The sequence below is a fragment of the Solanum stenotomum genome, chromosome 1, assembly GCF_019186545.1.
Source record: "Solanum stenotomum isolate F172 chromosome 1, ASM1918654v1, whole genome shotgun sequence".
Taxonomy (NCBI): domain Eukaryota; kingdom Viridiplantae; phylum Streptophyta; class Magnoliopsida; order Solanales; family Solanaceae; genus Solanum; species Solanum stenotomum.
The window spans coordinates 94,381,958-94,397,900 of NC_064282.1; the positions used below are offsets into that span (position 1 = coordinate 94,381,958).

Below are 15,943 nucleotides of genomic sequence, written 5' to 3' on the forward strand. Positions count from 1 at the left end.
ATGCTAAGTAATTAAATACCAAATTAAGCAAATATCAAAGCTAGCAATATATTGATCATACTAGTATAAAAGGTTTACATTATTAGGCATTATGTGGAAGTTATGATAAAGGCATTTGTCAAAAAAATATTGATATAAACAACAACTATGTGTCAATTCTAAGCTAGTTGGGGTCAATTCTCTTGGTTTTTTTGAATCAAGGCGAGGAGGAATGGATGTATAGGTGACATGTATAAGTTATACTTCCAATCCCCACACTAATCTAATAATTAAATCATGAAGACATAAATAACTTCACAGATGGGAGGTACACCAAAATTCAATTAATACCTACCTAGAATAGTAGGGTTCATGGAACATAATAAAAAGGCAATTAAATATATTCTTCACTAGAGGAAAATTCCTTTTGCATCAGAAATATATTTTTGTAGCATTCAATCAAAACATTACCTGGTCGTCAAGAAAGTAAGTTGAGAACCATGAGGTATCAAGTACAATTTCCAGCGGTGGCAAAAATCTAGGGACTTCTTCTATTTATGCCTTGAAGAATAGACTTACCTAATACCACAATCAAGAAAGCAAGATATATGGTTTAGAAATAGAAAGGAAGAGGGAGAAACATCAATTGATGTAATTCTAGACACAAGAACAATAAAGTGAACCACAATCAAGCAAACAAAATATACTATTAATAAACAGAAAGAAAGACAGAGAATTTGAAGTAAAAAAAGACGGTCTAGCAACTAAAAGACATTTAATTACTTGAATAAAATCTAAGGGTAAAAGAAATTGAACTCATACAAGTGAAGCCTAACCTAAGTAATCAAGAGGGTTCAATTGAACATATATGAGGGTTTCTTCAAACTCACAAACAAGCCTAAACATCAAATGTTCATTCAAAAACCAACTCCTAAAATAAACCCTAGTTTCTACTATTTATAATAATAGATAAACTAACCTAAGCTAGTTACAATAATACCCTAGAGCTAAAACCAAGGAAAGTCTAGCCTATTAATTATTTAAAATTTAGTCATCATATATATATATGAACAATGCCTATTATACTGTTTGAGGTCATTCTCATTATTTTAAGTCAAACTTCAACAAATCTTGTGTGTGCATCTCCAAGCTTTTGGGAGATAAATATTACATAGAAGGTATCAGATGACCCCAAAGACACTTGATCTATCTGATTAATTAATTTCTACAAAAGATCTATCAGACTACGGAGTGAATGATTTGGTCAATGAATATTCATTTTTTTTCAATGTCGAACGAATTCTCACCAATTAATCAATTCTGATCGAACTAATCAAACCCCAAAAAAATTTATAAATTTTAGTTAGGGTTCAAGGAGACAAAATTTGTTTGCAATAAATCTTATATATGGAAAATAAACTCCGACCACAAAATAAATATGACGAAACAAGAATATTTTATTAATTAACAGTTTGGGTACAATTATGTCCCTTTCTTGATTCTTTTGTAGGATAATTTGCACCTTAAATGAATTTTATTTGATATCCATGTAAAGAGGTTTTTGTGGATCTTTTTTTGAAGTATTGGGTTATCAAGAAGAGTCCACCCACATCTTGATACCTTTGTAAATATTTCATGAATTTATGAAATTTTGAAGATCCCTCTCTAAGGGATATATTACCCTTTATATAGTGTAAGCTAGGAATAGTTTTCAAGAATCCTAACTGAAATTTGACTCATCTGGTAGAGTGCCACACAATTTTGATATCTACAAATGTCGAGTTCTTGTCTCATGAAGAAACTGATTTCTTTTTTTAAAAGCCTTTATGGTCACATAGTTCACTGAACTCTTTTGTTGGGTGGAGTTTTATTGTTTGAGGTGTAATCAACGGTTCCAGAAGAGGTCTTATGTTTAGAAATGTATTAGTATCTTTGTTGGAGCTAGAATCAACAAAGATCGCAAAAACAATGGACCCAACAACATCTCCAAGCACATTTGGGAAGTAGTTTCAGCCTCCCATACGAGCGTGGACACAAGATCCAATTTCTCAAAAATCCTCAACAGTGCAACATATCTGCCTTTGTAGATTTGGCAAGGCATAAAGAAGGTGCTTGTTCAGGCCAGCCTTACCTGCAGATTGAGCATATCATTCATTGTTTAAAGAAGCAGACCTCAAATCAGTAATTAGTCATGGAGTCAGTTCGAATATTTTAAATAGAGATGTGTTGTAACAACATAATCTAGAACTGCATCTCCAAGAAACTCTGAACATTAACATCATCGTGGAATCTCAGGTAGCATGTATGATCCTTGAGTTAGAGCTTCAACAAGCACTGAAGGATAATTGAACTTGTAATGTAGCAGGGATTCAAAGTACCAGACATTAACTAGTTTCTCAGCATTCACAGGGAAGTGTCTTAGCATAGGTGCATCGACAAAATCACTGTGCAACCAAAGCCATTTCATAAATGGTAAAGCCGCTACTTCCCCACACAAGTTGAGATAAGCACTTATTAGTGCCTCAACCACATCAACTACTTCTTACTATTTCTAAGTGTTTGCCTTAGCCTACTATACATTTTTATTGAAGGCAACATGAACTTTTAATCAAAGGTGTGAACTTGAGAATTATCATCAGGAATGATTCACACTTTAAGATTGAATGGTTCATTATGGATGAATTTTGATATTTTACAAGCACATAAAAACTTGCACAGTGTAATATTGGAAATGATTTTATTTTTCTTAATTTTGAGAAAACCCTCGTGATGACTTTCATAAGTCTTAAACAGTTGTATATTAACATCACATTCAAGAAAAGAGTCTCCAAGTTTCCCAAGTGATTCCAAATGTAACTTTTAAAGGCATTTCTTTATTGTCATTACTTCCAAAACCTTAGCAGTTGGGATACAAAGTTTTAGTTTGTAGTGATCCAAAAGTTTTCTTTTTAAGTTTATTCGGCATGACTGCTTCCCCTATAAAGTCTAAAGGTTGTAGCACGACAGATAGGTATTGCGAAAGATTTTAGACCTCGAGAATCTTATTAATTCTAAGGTATACACGTATGGCAGTGAATTTGTTATACTTCACCCGAACAGATTTACTGACATACATGTTTAACTTAGATTCATAAGATTCTCTAGGTCAAGAATCTTTCGCCAATAACTATCTGCCGTGCTAGAACCTTTAGACTTTATAGGGGAAGCCATCAGAATAAACTTGAAAAGAATTTTTTTTTATCACTGCAAACTAGAACTTTTTATCCCAACTGCTAAGGTTTTGGAAGTGATGACAACAAAGAAATGCCTCCAAAAGTTTCATTTGAATTCACTTAGGTAACTTTGAGACTCTTTTCTCAAATATGCTATCAATATATAATTGTTTAAGACTTATGAAAATCATCATGAGGGTCTTTTCAGCATTAAGAAATATAAAATAATTTTCAGTGTTGCATTGTTCAAGCTTGGATGTGCTCGTAAATTTCTGAGATTTATCCATAATGAACCATTCAATCTTAAAATGAGGCTCATTCCTAGGGATAATTCTCAAGTTTAAAACTTTGGCAAAGAGTTTGCCTTCGGTAAAAATTTATATATAGTAGGGTAAAGTAGCAGATTAGAAGCAAGAGAGTAGTTGATGTGGTTGGGGCACTAATAGGTGCCTACCTCAACTCAGGCGGGGAAGTAGCAACTTTATCATTTATGAAATGGATCGGGATGAACATTGATTTTATTGATGCACCTATGCTAAGGCACTTCCTCATGAATGTTGAGAAGCTAGTCATTGTACGGTACTTGGAAATCACTGCTACATTACAAGTTTTATGACCCNAGAGAGTGAAACTACTTTCCCAAATGTGCTTGGAGATGTTATTGAGTCCTTTGCTAGAGTGTGATCTTTGTTGATACTGGCTTCTATAAAGATACTACATTTCTAAGCATAAGACCTCTTCTGGAATAGTCGATCAAACAATAAAACTCTATCCAACAAGACAGTTAAGTGAACTATGTGATCCAAAAAAATTCATGGGACAAGAATTCGACATTTGTGATACATCAAAATTATGTGGGACTCTACAAGATGAGTCCAATTTCATTTAAGGTTCTTGGAGACTACTTACCCTAAACTCAAGCTCACACTTATATAAAGTGTAATGTATTTCCTTGAATAGGCATCTCTAAAATTTCATATATTCATAAAGTAATCAAGATGTGGGTGCACTCTTCTTGACAACCAAATGTTTTAACAAGATCCATAAAATCATTTCACGGAGATCAAATAAATCCTAAGGAGGTCCACATCATCTTTAGTTTGAGTGACACTAACAACCCTTGAATCACGGAGAAATCTTAAGAGAAAGGAATCAAGGGATAAACATATTTGTACTCACAATCTTTATGAATAAAGTCATTCTTTTTTATTTATTATATGATTGCAATATATTTTTTGTATTTGAGAAAAAATATTGCAAATAAATTGGCACGCCCAGTGTGACCCAATTTACCCTTTATCTCCTCTCTCACAAATCAAATGCAAATCTGAAGCCACAAACCGCAAAGATTGAAACTCCATTTTTGTGGGTACTTCAAGTCTTGTCTTTGAGTTTATCAAGTTTACACTCCCACAAGCCTTGAAGTAGGGGGCATTTATAGATACCAAAATTTTGTGGAACTCTATGCGATGAGACACTTCCTCAAGAAAAGTATGACAATTTGGAAACCATTAGTGGGAACATCCTCCCTAACGAGCTCAACACGCTTTCTAGCTTAGGACAAGTTTAAATTGGGTTTTAATATCATTGTTGTCAATGTACACAAATCATACTCATTCAAATTACCAAAATTCTAGTATTAAATGTCTCAACATTTAATAGGTCGCCCAAATACTTTAATATAGAAAAAAAATTATTAGTTTTCTTTTATGTCCTATATTTTTACATAGGCTATGGATCACTGCGGTCCAAGCCTAGTGACACTTTGCATTAGGTATCTGGTCAATAATAACTCTTGCACACTCACTGCAACACACAATGCTAACAAGTTTTCTTTTATGTCCTACATTTTTACATAAGTTATGGATCACTGTGGTCCAAGCCAAGTGACACTTTGCATTAGGTATCTGGACAATAACAACTCATGCACACCCACTGCATCACCTAATGCTAAGTAATTAAATACCAAATTAAGCAAATTTTAAGCGGATATCAAAGCTAGCAATATATTGATCATACTAGTATAAAAGGTTTACATTATTAGGCATTATGTGGAAGTTATGATAAAGGCATTTGTCAAAAAAATATTGATATAAACAACAACTATGTGTCAATTCTAAGCTAGTTTGGGTCAATTCTCTTGGTTTTTTTGAATCAAGGCGAGGAGGAATGGATGTATAGGTGACATGTATAAGTTATACTTCCAATCCCCACGCTACCTTAATCTAATAATTAAATCATGAAGACAAAAATAACTTCACAGATGGGAGGTGCACCAAAATTCAATTAATACCTACCTAGAATAGTAGGGTTCATGGAACATAATAAAAAGGCAATCTAATATATTCTTCATTAGAGGAAAATTCCTTTTGCATCAGAAATATAATTTTTTAGCATTCAATCAAAACATTACCTGGTCGTCAAGGAAGTAAGTTGAGAATCATGAGGTATCAAGTACAATTTTCAACGGTGGCAAAAATCTAGGGACTTCTTCTATTTATGCCTTGAAGGATAGACTTACCTAATACCACAATCAAGAAAGCAAGATATATGGTTTAGAAATAGAAAGGAAGAGGGAGAAATATCAATTGATGTAATTCTAGACGCAAGAACAATAAAGTGAACCACAATCAAGCAAACAAAATATACTATTAATAAACAGAAAGAAAGACAGAGATTTAGAAGTAAAAAAAGACGGTCTAGCAACTAAAAGACATTTAATTACTAGAATAAAATCTAAGGGTGAAAAGAAATTGAACTCATACAAGTAAAGACTAACCTAAGTAATCAAGAGGGTTCAATTGAACATATATTGAGGGTTTCTTCAAACTCACAAAGAAGCCTAAACATCAAATGTTCATTCAAAAACCAACTCCTAAAATAAACCCTAGTTTCTACTATTTATAATAATAGATAAACTAACCTAAGCTAGTTACAATAATACCCTTGAGCTAAAACCAAGGAAAGTCTAGCCTATTAATTATTTAAAATTTAGTCATCATATATATATATGAACAATGCCTATTATACTGTTTGAGGTCATTCTCATTATTTTAAGTCAAACTTCAACAAATCTTGTGTGTGCATCTCCAAGCTTTTGGGAGATAAATATTACATAGAAGGTATCAGATGACCCCAAAGACACTTGATCTATCTGATTAATTAATTTCTACAAAAGATCTATCAGACTACGGAGTGAATGATTTGATCAATGAATATTTATTTTTTTCTTCAATGTCGAACGAATTCTCACAAATTAATCAATTCCGATCGAACTAATCAAACCCCAAAAAAAATTATAAATTTTAGTTAGGGTTCAAGGAGACAAAATTTGTTTGCAATAAATCTTATATATGGAAAATAAACTCCGACCACAAAATAAATATGACGAAACAAGAATATTTTATTAATTAACAGTTTGGGTACAATTATGTCCCTTTCTTGATTCTTTTGTAGGATAATTTGCACCTTAAATGAATTTTATTTGATATCCATGTAAAGAGGTTTTTGTGGATCTTTTTTTGAAGTATTTGGTTATCAAGAAGAGTCCACCCACATATTGATACCTTTGTAAATATTTCATGAATTTATGAAATTTTGAAGATCCCTCTCTAAGGGATATACTACCCTTTATATAGTGTAAGCTAGGAGTAGTTTACAAGAATCCTAACTGAAATTTGACTCATCTGGTAGAGTGCCACACAATTTTGATAACTACGAATGTCGAGTTCTTGTCTCATGAAGAAACTGATTACTTTTTTTAAAAACCTTTATGGTCACATAGTTCACTGAACTCTCTTGTTGGCTGGAGTTTTATTGTTTGAGGTGTAATCAACGGTTCCAGAAGAGGTCTTATGTTTATAAATGTACTAGTATCTTTGTTGGAGCTAGAATCAACAAAGATCGCCAAAACAACGGACCCAACAACATCTCCAAGCACATTTGGGAAGTAGTTTCAGCCTCCCATACGAATGTGGACATAAGATCCAATTTCTCAAAAATCCTCAACAGTGCAACATATCTGCCTTTGTAGATTTGGCGAGGCATAAAGAAGGTGCTTGTTCAGGCCAACCTTACCTGCAGATTGAGCATATCATTCATTGTTTAAAGAAGCAGACCTCAAATCAATAATTAGTCATGGAGTCAGTTTGAATATTTTAAATAGAGATGTGTTGTAACAACATAATCTAGAACTGCATCTCCAAGAAACTCCGAACGTTAACATCATCGTGGAATCTCAGGTAGCATGTATGATCCTTGAGTTAGAGCTTCAACAAGAACTAAAGGATAATTGAACTTGTAATGTAGCAGGGATTCAAAGTACCAGACATTAACTAGTTTCTCAGCATTCACAGGGAAGTGTCTTGGCATAGGTGCATCGACAAAATCACTGTGCAACCAAAGCCATTTCATAAATGGTAAAGCCGCTACTTCCCCACACAAGTTGAGATAGGCACCTAATAGTGCCTCAACCACATCAACTACTTCTTACTATTTCTAATCGTTTGCCTTAGCCTACTATACATTTTTATTGAAGGCAACATGAACTCTTAATCAAAGTTGTGAACTTGAGAATTATCATCATGAATGATTCACGCTTTAAGATTGAATGGTTCATTATGGATGAATTTTGATATTTTACGAGCACATCCAAACTTGCACAGTGTAACATTGGAAATGATTTTATTTTTCTTAATTTTGAGAAAACCCTCGTGATGACTTTCATAAGTCTTAAACAGTTGTATACTAACATCACATTCAAGAAAAGAGTCTCCAAGTTTCCCAAGTGATTCCAAATGTAACTTTTAGAGGCATTTCTTTATTGTCATTACTTCCAAAACCTTAGCAGTTGGGATACAAAGTTTTAGCTTGTAGTGATCCAAAAGTTTTCTTTTTAAGTTTATTCGGCATGACTGCTTCCCTGTAAAGTCTAAAGGTTGTAGCACAACAGATAGGTATTGCGAAAGATTTTAGACCTCGAGAATCTTATGAATTCTAAGGTATACACGTATGGCAGTGAATTTGTTATAATTCACCTGAACAGATTCACTGCCATACATGTTTAACTTAGATTCATAAGATTCTCTAGGTCAAGAATCTTTCGCCAATAACTATCTGCCGTGCTAGAACCTTTAGACTTTATAGGGGAAGCCATCAGAATAAACTTGAAAATAATTCTTTTTTATCACTGCAAACTAAAACTTTTTATCCCAACTGCTAAGGTTTTGGAAGTGATGACAACAAAGAAATGCCTCCAGAAGTTTCATTTGAAATCACTTAGGTAACTTTGAGACTCTTTTCTCAAATATGCTATCGGTATACAATTGTTTAAGACTTATGAAAATCATCATGAGGGTCTTTTCAACATTAAGAAATATAAAATAATTTTTAGTGTTGCATTGTTCAAGCTTGGATGTGCTCGTAAATTTATGAGATTTATCCGTAATGAACCATTCAATCTTAAAATGGGGCTCATTCTTAAGGATAATTCTCAAGTTTAAAACTTTGGCAAAGAGTTTTCCTTCAGTAAAAATGTATAGATAGTAGGGTAAAGTAGGAGATTAGAAGCAAGAGAGTAGTTGATGTAGTTGAGGCACTAATAGGTGCCTACCTCAACTCAGGCGAGGAAGTAGCAACTTTATCATTTATGAAATGGATCGGGATGGACATTGATTTTATTGATGCACCTATGCTAAGGCACTTCCTCATGAATGTTGAGAAGCTAGTCATTATACGGTACTTGGAAATCATTGCTACATTACAAGTTTTATGACCCTTTGTTGCTTGTTAAAGCGCTAACTCACGGATCTTACATGCTACCTGAGATACCAAGATGCTATTAGCACTTGGAATTTCTTGGAGATATAGTGCTAGGTTATGTTATTACAACACATCTCTATTTCAAATATTCGAGACTGAATCCAAGACTAATTACTTATTTGAGGTCTACTTTTGTAAATAATGAATGTTATGCTCAAATTATAGACAAGGCTAGCCTGCATAAGCACATTAATATTGTTCTTGCCTCGCCCGATCTGCAAAGGCAGCTATGTTGTACTGTTGAGGATTTTTAGAAATTGGATCTTGTGTCCACGTTTGGATGGGAGAGTGGAACTACTTTCCCAAAGGTGCTTGGAGATGATTTTGAGTCCCTTGCTAGAGAGCGATCTTTGTTGATACTAGTTTCGACAAAGATACTACATTTCTAAGCATAAGACCTCTTCTGGAATAGTTGATTAGACCTCAACCAATAAAACTCTATCCAGCAAGACTGTTAAGTGAACTATGTGACCCAAAAAATTCATGGGACAAGAGCTTGACATTTGAGACATCAAAATTTGTGGGACTCTACAAAATGAGTCCAATTTCATTTAGGATTTTTGGAGACTACTTACACTAAACTCTAGCCTATTTCTTTGAATAGGCATCTCTAAAATTTCATATATTCATGAAATATTCGTGAAGTGATCAGGATATGGGAGCACTCTTCTTGACAACCAAATACTTTAACAAGATCTGTAAAATCATTTCACGAAGATCAAATAAATCCTAAGAAGGTCCACATCATCCTAGTTTGAGTGACACTAATAGCCTTTGAATCATGGAGAAATCTTATGAGAGGAGAATCAAGGGATAAATATATTTGTACTCATAATCTTTATGAATAAACTCATTCGTTTTTATTTATTCTGTGATTGTAATATTTTTTTTATATTTCAAAAAAAATAGTGCAAATAAATTTGCACGCCTAGTGTGACCTAATTTACTCTTCATCTCTTCTCTCACAAATAAAATGCATATATGAAGCCACAAACCGCAAAAAATGAAACTCCATTTTTATGGGTACTTCAAGTATCATCTTTGAGTTTATCAGGTTTACACTCTGACAAGCCTTGAAGTAGTGGGAATTTATAGATACCAAAAATTTGTGGAACTCTATGAGATAGGTCACTTCCTCAAGAAAAGGGTGACAATTTGTTAAGTCACGATTAGTGGGAACATCCTCCCGAACGAGCTTAACACACTTGTAGCTTAGGACATGTTTAAATTGTGTTTCAATATCATTACTGTCAATGTACACAAAGCATTCTCATTCAAATTACCAAAATTCTAGTATTAAATGTCTCAACATTTAATAGGTTGCCTAAATACTTTAATATAGAAAAAAAGATTATTATTATTAATAGAAGAACAAGTTTTCTTTTTTGTCCTATATTTTACATAGGCTATGTGTCACGAACTTAGAGTCTCACTAATATTCCGTGCGACACCTGGCAACTTACTCACGAATCTTTCACAGTCTTGTAAGCTCAAGTAAGCCTTTTCAAACTAAGATTGCTAAGAGAATGCAAGAAAGACTGGGAAAGCTTTGGAAGAAGGCTTTGTATTACTTTGTGAATGCTTTACACTTGGTTGGATCAGTTTGCAAATGAGAGGACCTCTATTTATACTACCTCCTAAGGACCTAAGTGTAAATACTATTCACTTTACAAGTTCTTACAATATTTACACTTTAGTTCTATTCTAGAATTCTCTACAAGTTCTGGGGAATTCTAAAGACTTTTTGAAAATATCTAGGGAGTTCTAAAGTGTTCTACTAACCTCTCAACAACTCTATATTCTTCTCCCTTATCTCGATGCCAAATTTGAACAGTGAAGTGGCAGGACATGACACTCTCCCCCACTTGTTGATGCAATGAGTGTGGCGCATTGCTGCAAGAACTCCCGAATTCGGTCCTTAAACTACCAAAAATCTTTATATCTCTCCCATGTGGCCTCCTCCAAAGATTGTACCTTCCAATGTACAAGGAATATGGCACTTACTTGTTGTCCTCGCTTCCTTCTTGCTTGATAGTCTATGATAGACTTGATTTTTCAATTATGCGAGGCAATGATAGTTATGGTTGCCCATTTTGACTAGTTCTGGCTGGGATCATCTTTGTCCTCATGGTATAGCTTGAAGACGCTCACATGAAAGACTAGATGTATCTTGAAGTATGGAGGTAACTCCACTTTGTTGGAGATCTTTCCTACCTTAGCAATGATCTTGAACGGGACCTCATATTTTCGCAATAAGTTCTAATGTACGATCCTTAGTACTTTAAACTATCTTGGGTTGAACTTCACCAAGACCATGTCTCCAACTTGGTAATTCGTGGGACGTCGATTACAGTCAGCAAATTTTTTCATCCTTTTGGTTGCCTTGTCTAAGTCGGACTTGGCAGTGTTGAGTTATTTCTCCCATCCTTTGGAAAGATGGTAGGGTCCCAAACTCTTTCCATGAAAAGCGACAGGTAACAAATGTGGAGTTTAGGGTTGTTGGCTAGTCGCCAACTCAAATGGTGTGCGCCCGGTGGACTCACTCCTTTGCAAATTGTAAGAAAATTGCTCCATGTCTAGGAGTCTGCCCAATTTTTCGAGTCTGCACTTACGTAGTTCCTTAGATAACACTCTAGTAGGGAATTGACGTGCTCGGCTTACCCGTCTATTTGTGGGTGGAAACTTGTGGAGAAGTGAAGCTCCGTGCCAAGTATCTCAAACAACTCCCACCAAAAGTTCCCGGTTAAGCGACAGTCTTGATCACTAATGATATGTCTTGGCATCCCCCAATACTTATCCACGTTTTTGAAAAATAACATGACTGCCTCCTAAGCGATGCAACCGGCTGTGGCAGGCATGAAAGTAGCATATTTTGAAAATATGTCCACCACGACCTTTATCATTCCATACCCATCGGACTTGGGTAAGGAAATGATGAAGTCCATAGTCATGCTCTCCCATGGGCGTTCTATTACAGGTAGTGGCTCAAGTAGCCCTCTCGATTGCCTCTGCTCCACCTTGTCCTGCTGACACACCAGACATGTCTATATGTAGCATTCTATGTCGTCTCACATGCGTGGCCAATAATAGATTTCCTCAATCAACGCCCTAGTTCGTCACTTCCTTGGATGCCCAACCACAGTGCGCCGTGGATTTGCCGCCTAATAGACCCAAACTTGGGCACATAGACCCTTTGACCGGTAGTGAGTAGGAGATGGTCTTCCACCCAAAAACGTCTTGTCTTGCATTGGGCGACCAATTCCATGAGTTTCTTTGCCTTTGGATCGTTTTGCATGCCATCCTTGATATCATCCTAGATGTCACAATGAGTTGTAGTGATGGAAGCGAGCTCAACCTTCCTACTTAGTGCGTCGGCCACTACATTGCCCCTTCCCGGCTTATACTCTAAGATGTAGTCAAACTCGGCTAGAAAGTATTGCCACCTAAATTACTTCGGGGTGATATTTTTTTGTGATCGGAATTAGCTAGTGGCCTCCTTGTTGGTCTTAACCACTAACTTGGAGCCTAGTAACTAGTGTCTCCACGTGCGTAGGCAATGTAAGATGACTGTCATCTCTTTTTCCTACACCGTGTAGCGTCGTTCGGTCTCATTCAATTTGTGGCTCTTAAATGTTATTGGGTGTCTATCTTGCATCAATACTCCCCCAATGGCGAAATTTGAAGCATCTGTATCTACCTCAAAGTTCTTTCAGAAGTCGGGCAGCGTCAAGACCGACTCTTCAGTCACAGCGGCCTTGAGGTTTTCGAGAACCCTTTGGCACTCCTCGCTCCAAACCCACAACTTATTCTTCTACAATAACTCGGTCAGCGGAGTGGCCTTAGAGGAGTATCCACTTATGAATCTGCGCTAATAGTTCGCAAGTCCAAGGAAAGATCTCAACTTGATCACTTTTGTGGGTTCCTCCCACTTTTTGATCGCACGTATCTTCGCTTCATCCATCCGCAGTTCACCTTGGTAAATTATTTGCCCTAAGAAGTGTACCTCGTGCTGGGCGAACTCGCAATTCTCCTACTTGATATAGAGTTGGTTATCCTGTAAGACTTGGTAAACCTTCTTCAAGTTCTCCACGTGCTCCTCCAAGGTGTAGTTATAGATGATGATATCATCTAAATATACTACCATAAACTGATCCAAGTAGAGAATAAATATTTTGTTCATCAACGTGCAAAAGGTGGTGGGTGCGTTGGTTAAGCCGAAGGGCATCACCAACCACTTGTATGTTCTAAATCTCGTCACGCACACCATTTTTTGCTCATCCACTTCTGCAATGCGAAACTGATAGTAACCTTTACGAAGATCCACCTTGGTGAAATACTTGGCATGTCCAAGTCTATCAAATCGGCAATAAGAGGGATATGGTATTTATTTTTTATGGTTACCTTATTAAGAGCCCGGTAGTCGATGCATAGTCTCTATGACCCATCTTTCTTCTTTTGAAAAAAGACTGGCGTGCCATAAGGTGTTTTGGATGGGTGAATGTGACCGGCCTCAAGGAGCTCCTTCAGCTACTTCCTTAGCTCTTCTAACTCGGGTGGAGCCATGCGATAGGGTGCATGTGCGGGTGGATTAGTTCTAACCTCCAACTCGATCTTGTGATCTACCTTGCGCCTAGGAGTTAAATTCGTTGGCATCTCATTCGGCATCATATTTTTATTCTCTTTAAGAACCTTCTCAATGACTGGTGGCAATGCCTCTTTGGCACCATTGTCTTCTCCCAAACTTGAAATGGTGGCTATGAACGTCGGCTCTCTTGTTTTAAGGTCCTTCAGGATCCGCATAGCCTACAATTGGGCATGTTCTTCCTTCTTTCGCGCATTAACTAGATGTACCATGCATGAACCTTCTCGCTCCATGACCATGAGTCGTTGGAGGTAGGGATCGATCATCGTATGACACTTTTGGATGAATTCTTGCCCAAGACTGATATCAAATACATCTAAAGAAGCTACGGTAAATTTAGTCTTACCTTGCCACTTACCCAACGTGATGCTTACTCTTTGGGCAACTCCACACACGGGAGTAGGGTGTGCATTTACAGTCTTGAGGTGGGTGTTATTTGGATTGTAACTTAGCCCCAACCTTGTTGTCGCGTCTTGGTCGTAATGTTGGCTTCTGAACCGGAGTCTACCATGGCACGAGTTGGTCGTCCATTAATGGAGATTTCTACATATTGTGTGTTATAGTCTTCCGACTTCTCCGTCTTCTTGGCAATATCCCTGCATAGCCCGACCATGGCTAGCTAGGTCGTGCCCGCATCCTGCCCTTTCTCTTGTGTGTCATTCTCCTTACACCTGTAGGATAGCACCAAGGTTCTTCCTTTCCGGGCACCTGGTATAACCATGCGGTCCACCACATATGTAGCAACCATCTCCTTTTATAGTATGCGTCTTCCTCTCCGTGTAGCTCTGGCGCCCGAACCGCTTATCGTTCGACTTGTAGGAGTCGTGTTATTTAGACTGTGCCTGCTGCTCCTTAGCTAGGACATGATCTTTCCCACCTTTAACATGACTAGTCCTCGCGTCCTTCACCTTCACCTTATCATGCATGTCATGCTTGAAGTCAGTCAAGACTTCGACTTGTATGATGGCCTCATCTATGGTCCTAACATGCCATCATTCCAACTTCATCTTAGCGCAATTTTCAATCCATCCATGAAGTGGAACAACATGTCTTCGTTCGTCAAGTTAGGAATTTGAACCGTGAGAGTAATGAACTATTTCACGTATGCTCGAATGCTGTTTGTTTTCTTAAATTCCATTAACTTGCGTTTGGCCTCATAGATGACGTTGTTAGGGAAAAATGCCTTCTATAACTCTTCTCGAAATTATGCCCAAGTGTTTATGGTGCACCGCCCGTTCCCTATCTTAGTTTTCTTGTCCCTCCACCATAGCATGGCCATATCTGAAAGATACAACACGACAATGTTCATCTTATTTTCGTCGCTCTTTACCCAACTACACTTGAAGTAATTCTCCAAGTGCCATAAGAAGTTCTCCACCTCTTGGGCATCACGGATGCCTTTGAACATATGTGGCTTGGGAGCCTCGACGATGGCTTCCCTATCTCGGTCTGATGACGTAAATCATTCAGCTTCAACGCCCTCTTTGAGTGCTTTCTTCTCGGATCTCATGGCTTCAATCATACTTAGCGCATCAATGAGCCGACACTCTAAGAAAGCGATGGCCTCATTCATCTCAAACTCGGCACACTGGCGGCCCTCCAACTCTTTGTAGACGTTGTTGTTTTCCTCAAGGGTGAAGTCTTCTACAGTCTTGAACTTCCATCAACCTTATTCAAACGCCGACCTAATATCTCCATGGTCTGCCTCGCCATTTCAACCCTTGTGATCCATTCCTCTTTGGCGGTGACGTCAATGGCCTCCTCACCATGCTCATCATCACTTACTTCAATGGTCGAAGGTGGGTGACATGTTAGCGCCTCGCTTGGTGTAGGGTCGAACAACATTTTCTTACTACTCTTGTGGTGCTTCTTTCCTTTGCAGATCTTCCTACCACCATCCATCCTAATGTTGGTGGTGCTAGCAACGTTTATATCTCCTTCGTTGGTCATTCCCTTAGTACAAACCTTTGCTCTAATACCACGTTGTCGGAGACTTAGAGTCTCACTAATGTTTCGTGCAACACCTGACAACTTACTCACGAATCTTTCATAGTCTTGTAAGCCCAAGTAAGACTTTTCAAACTAAGACAGCTAAGAGAATGCAAGAAAGACTTGAAAAGCTTTGGAAGAAGGCTTTGTATTACTTTGTCGAATGCTTTACACTTGGTTGGACCATCTTGCCAATGAGAGGCCCTCTATTTATATTATTGCCTAAGGTCCTAAAGTGTAAATTTTATTTACTTTACAATTCTCTACAACATTTACACTTTAGTCCTATTCTAGAATTCTC

The 15,943-nt window shown here is 37.0% G+C and overlaps 3 pseudogenes; 1 reads left to right on the forward strand and 2 right to left on the reverse strand.

Annotated features, from left to right (window-relative positions):
• Positions 1-1,988: 1,988 nt before the first annotated feature.
• LOC125859419 (endoribonuclease Dicer homolog 2-like) lies at positions 1,989-4,552 on the reverse strand (annotated as a pseudogene).
• Positions 4,553-7,146: 2,594 nt separating this feature from the next.
• Positions 7,147-8,251, reverse strand: LOC125859427 (endoribonuclease Dicer homolog 2-like; annotated as a pseudogene).
• A 147-nt stretch (positions 8,252-8,398) lies between these two features.
• On the forward strand, positions 8,399-9,265 carry LOC125859437 (endoribonuclease Dicer homolog 2-like; annotated as a pseudogene).
• The last annotated feature ends 6,678 nt before the right edge of the window (positions 9,266-15,943 follow it).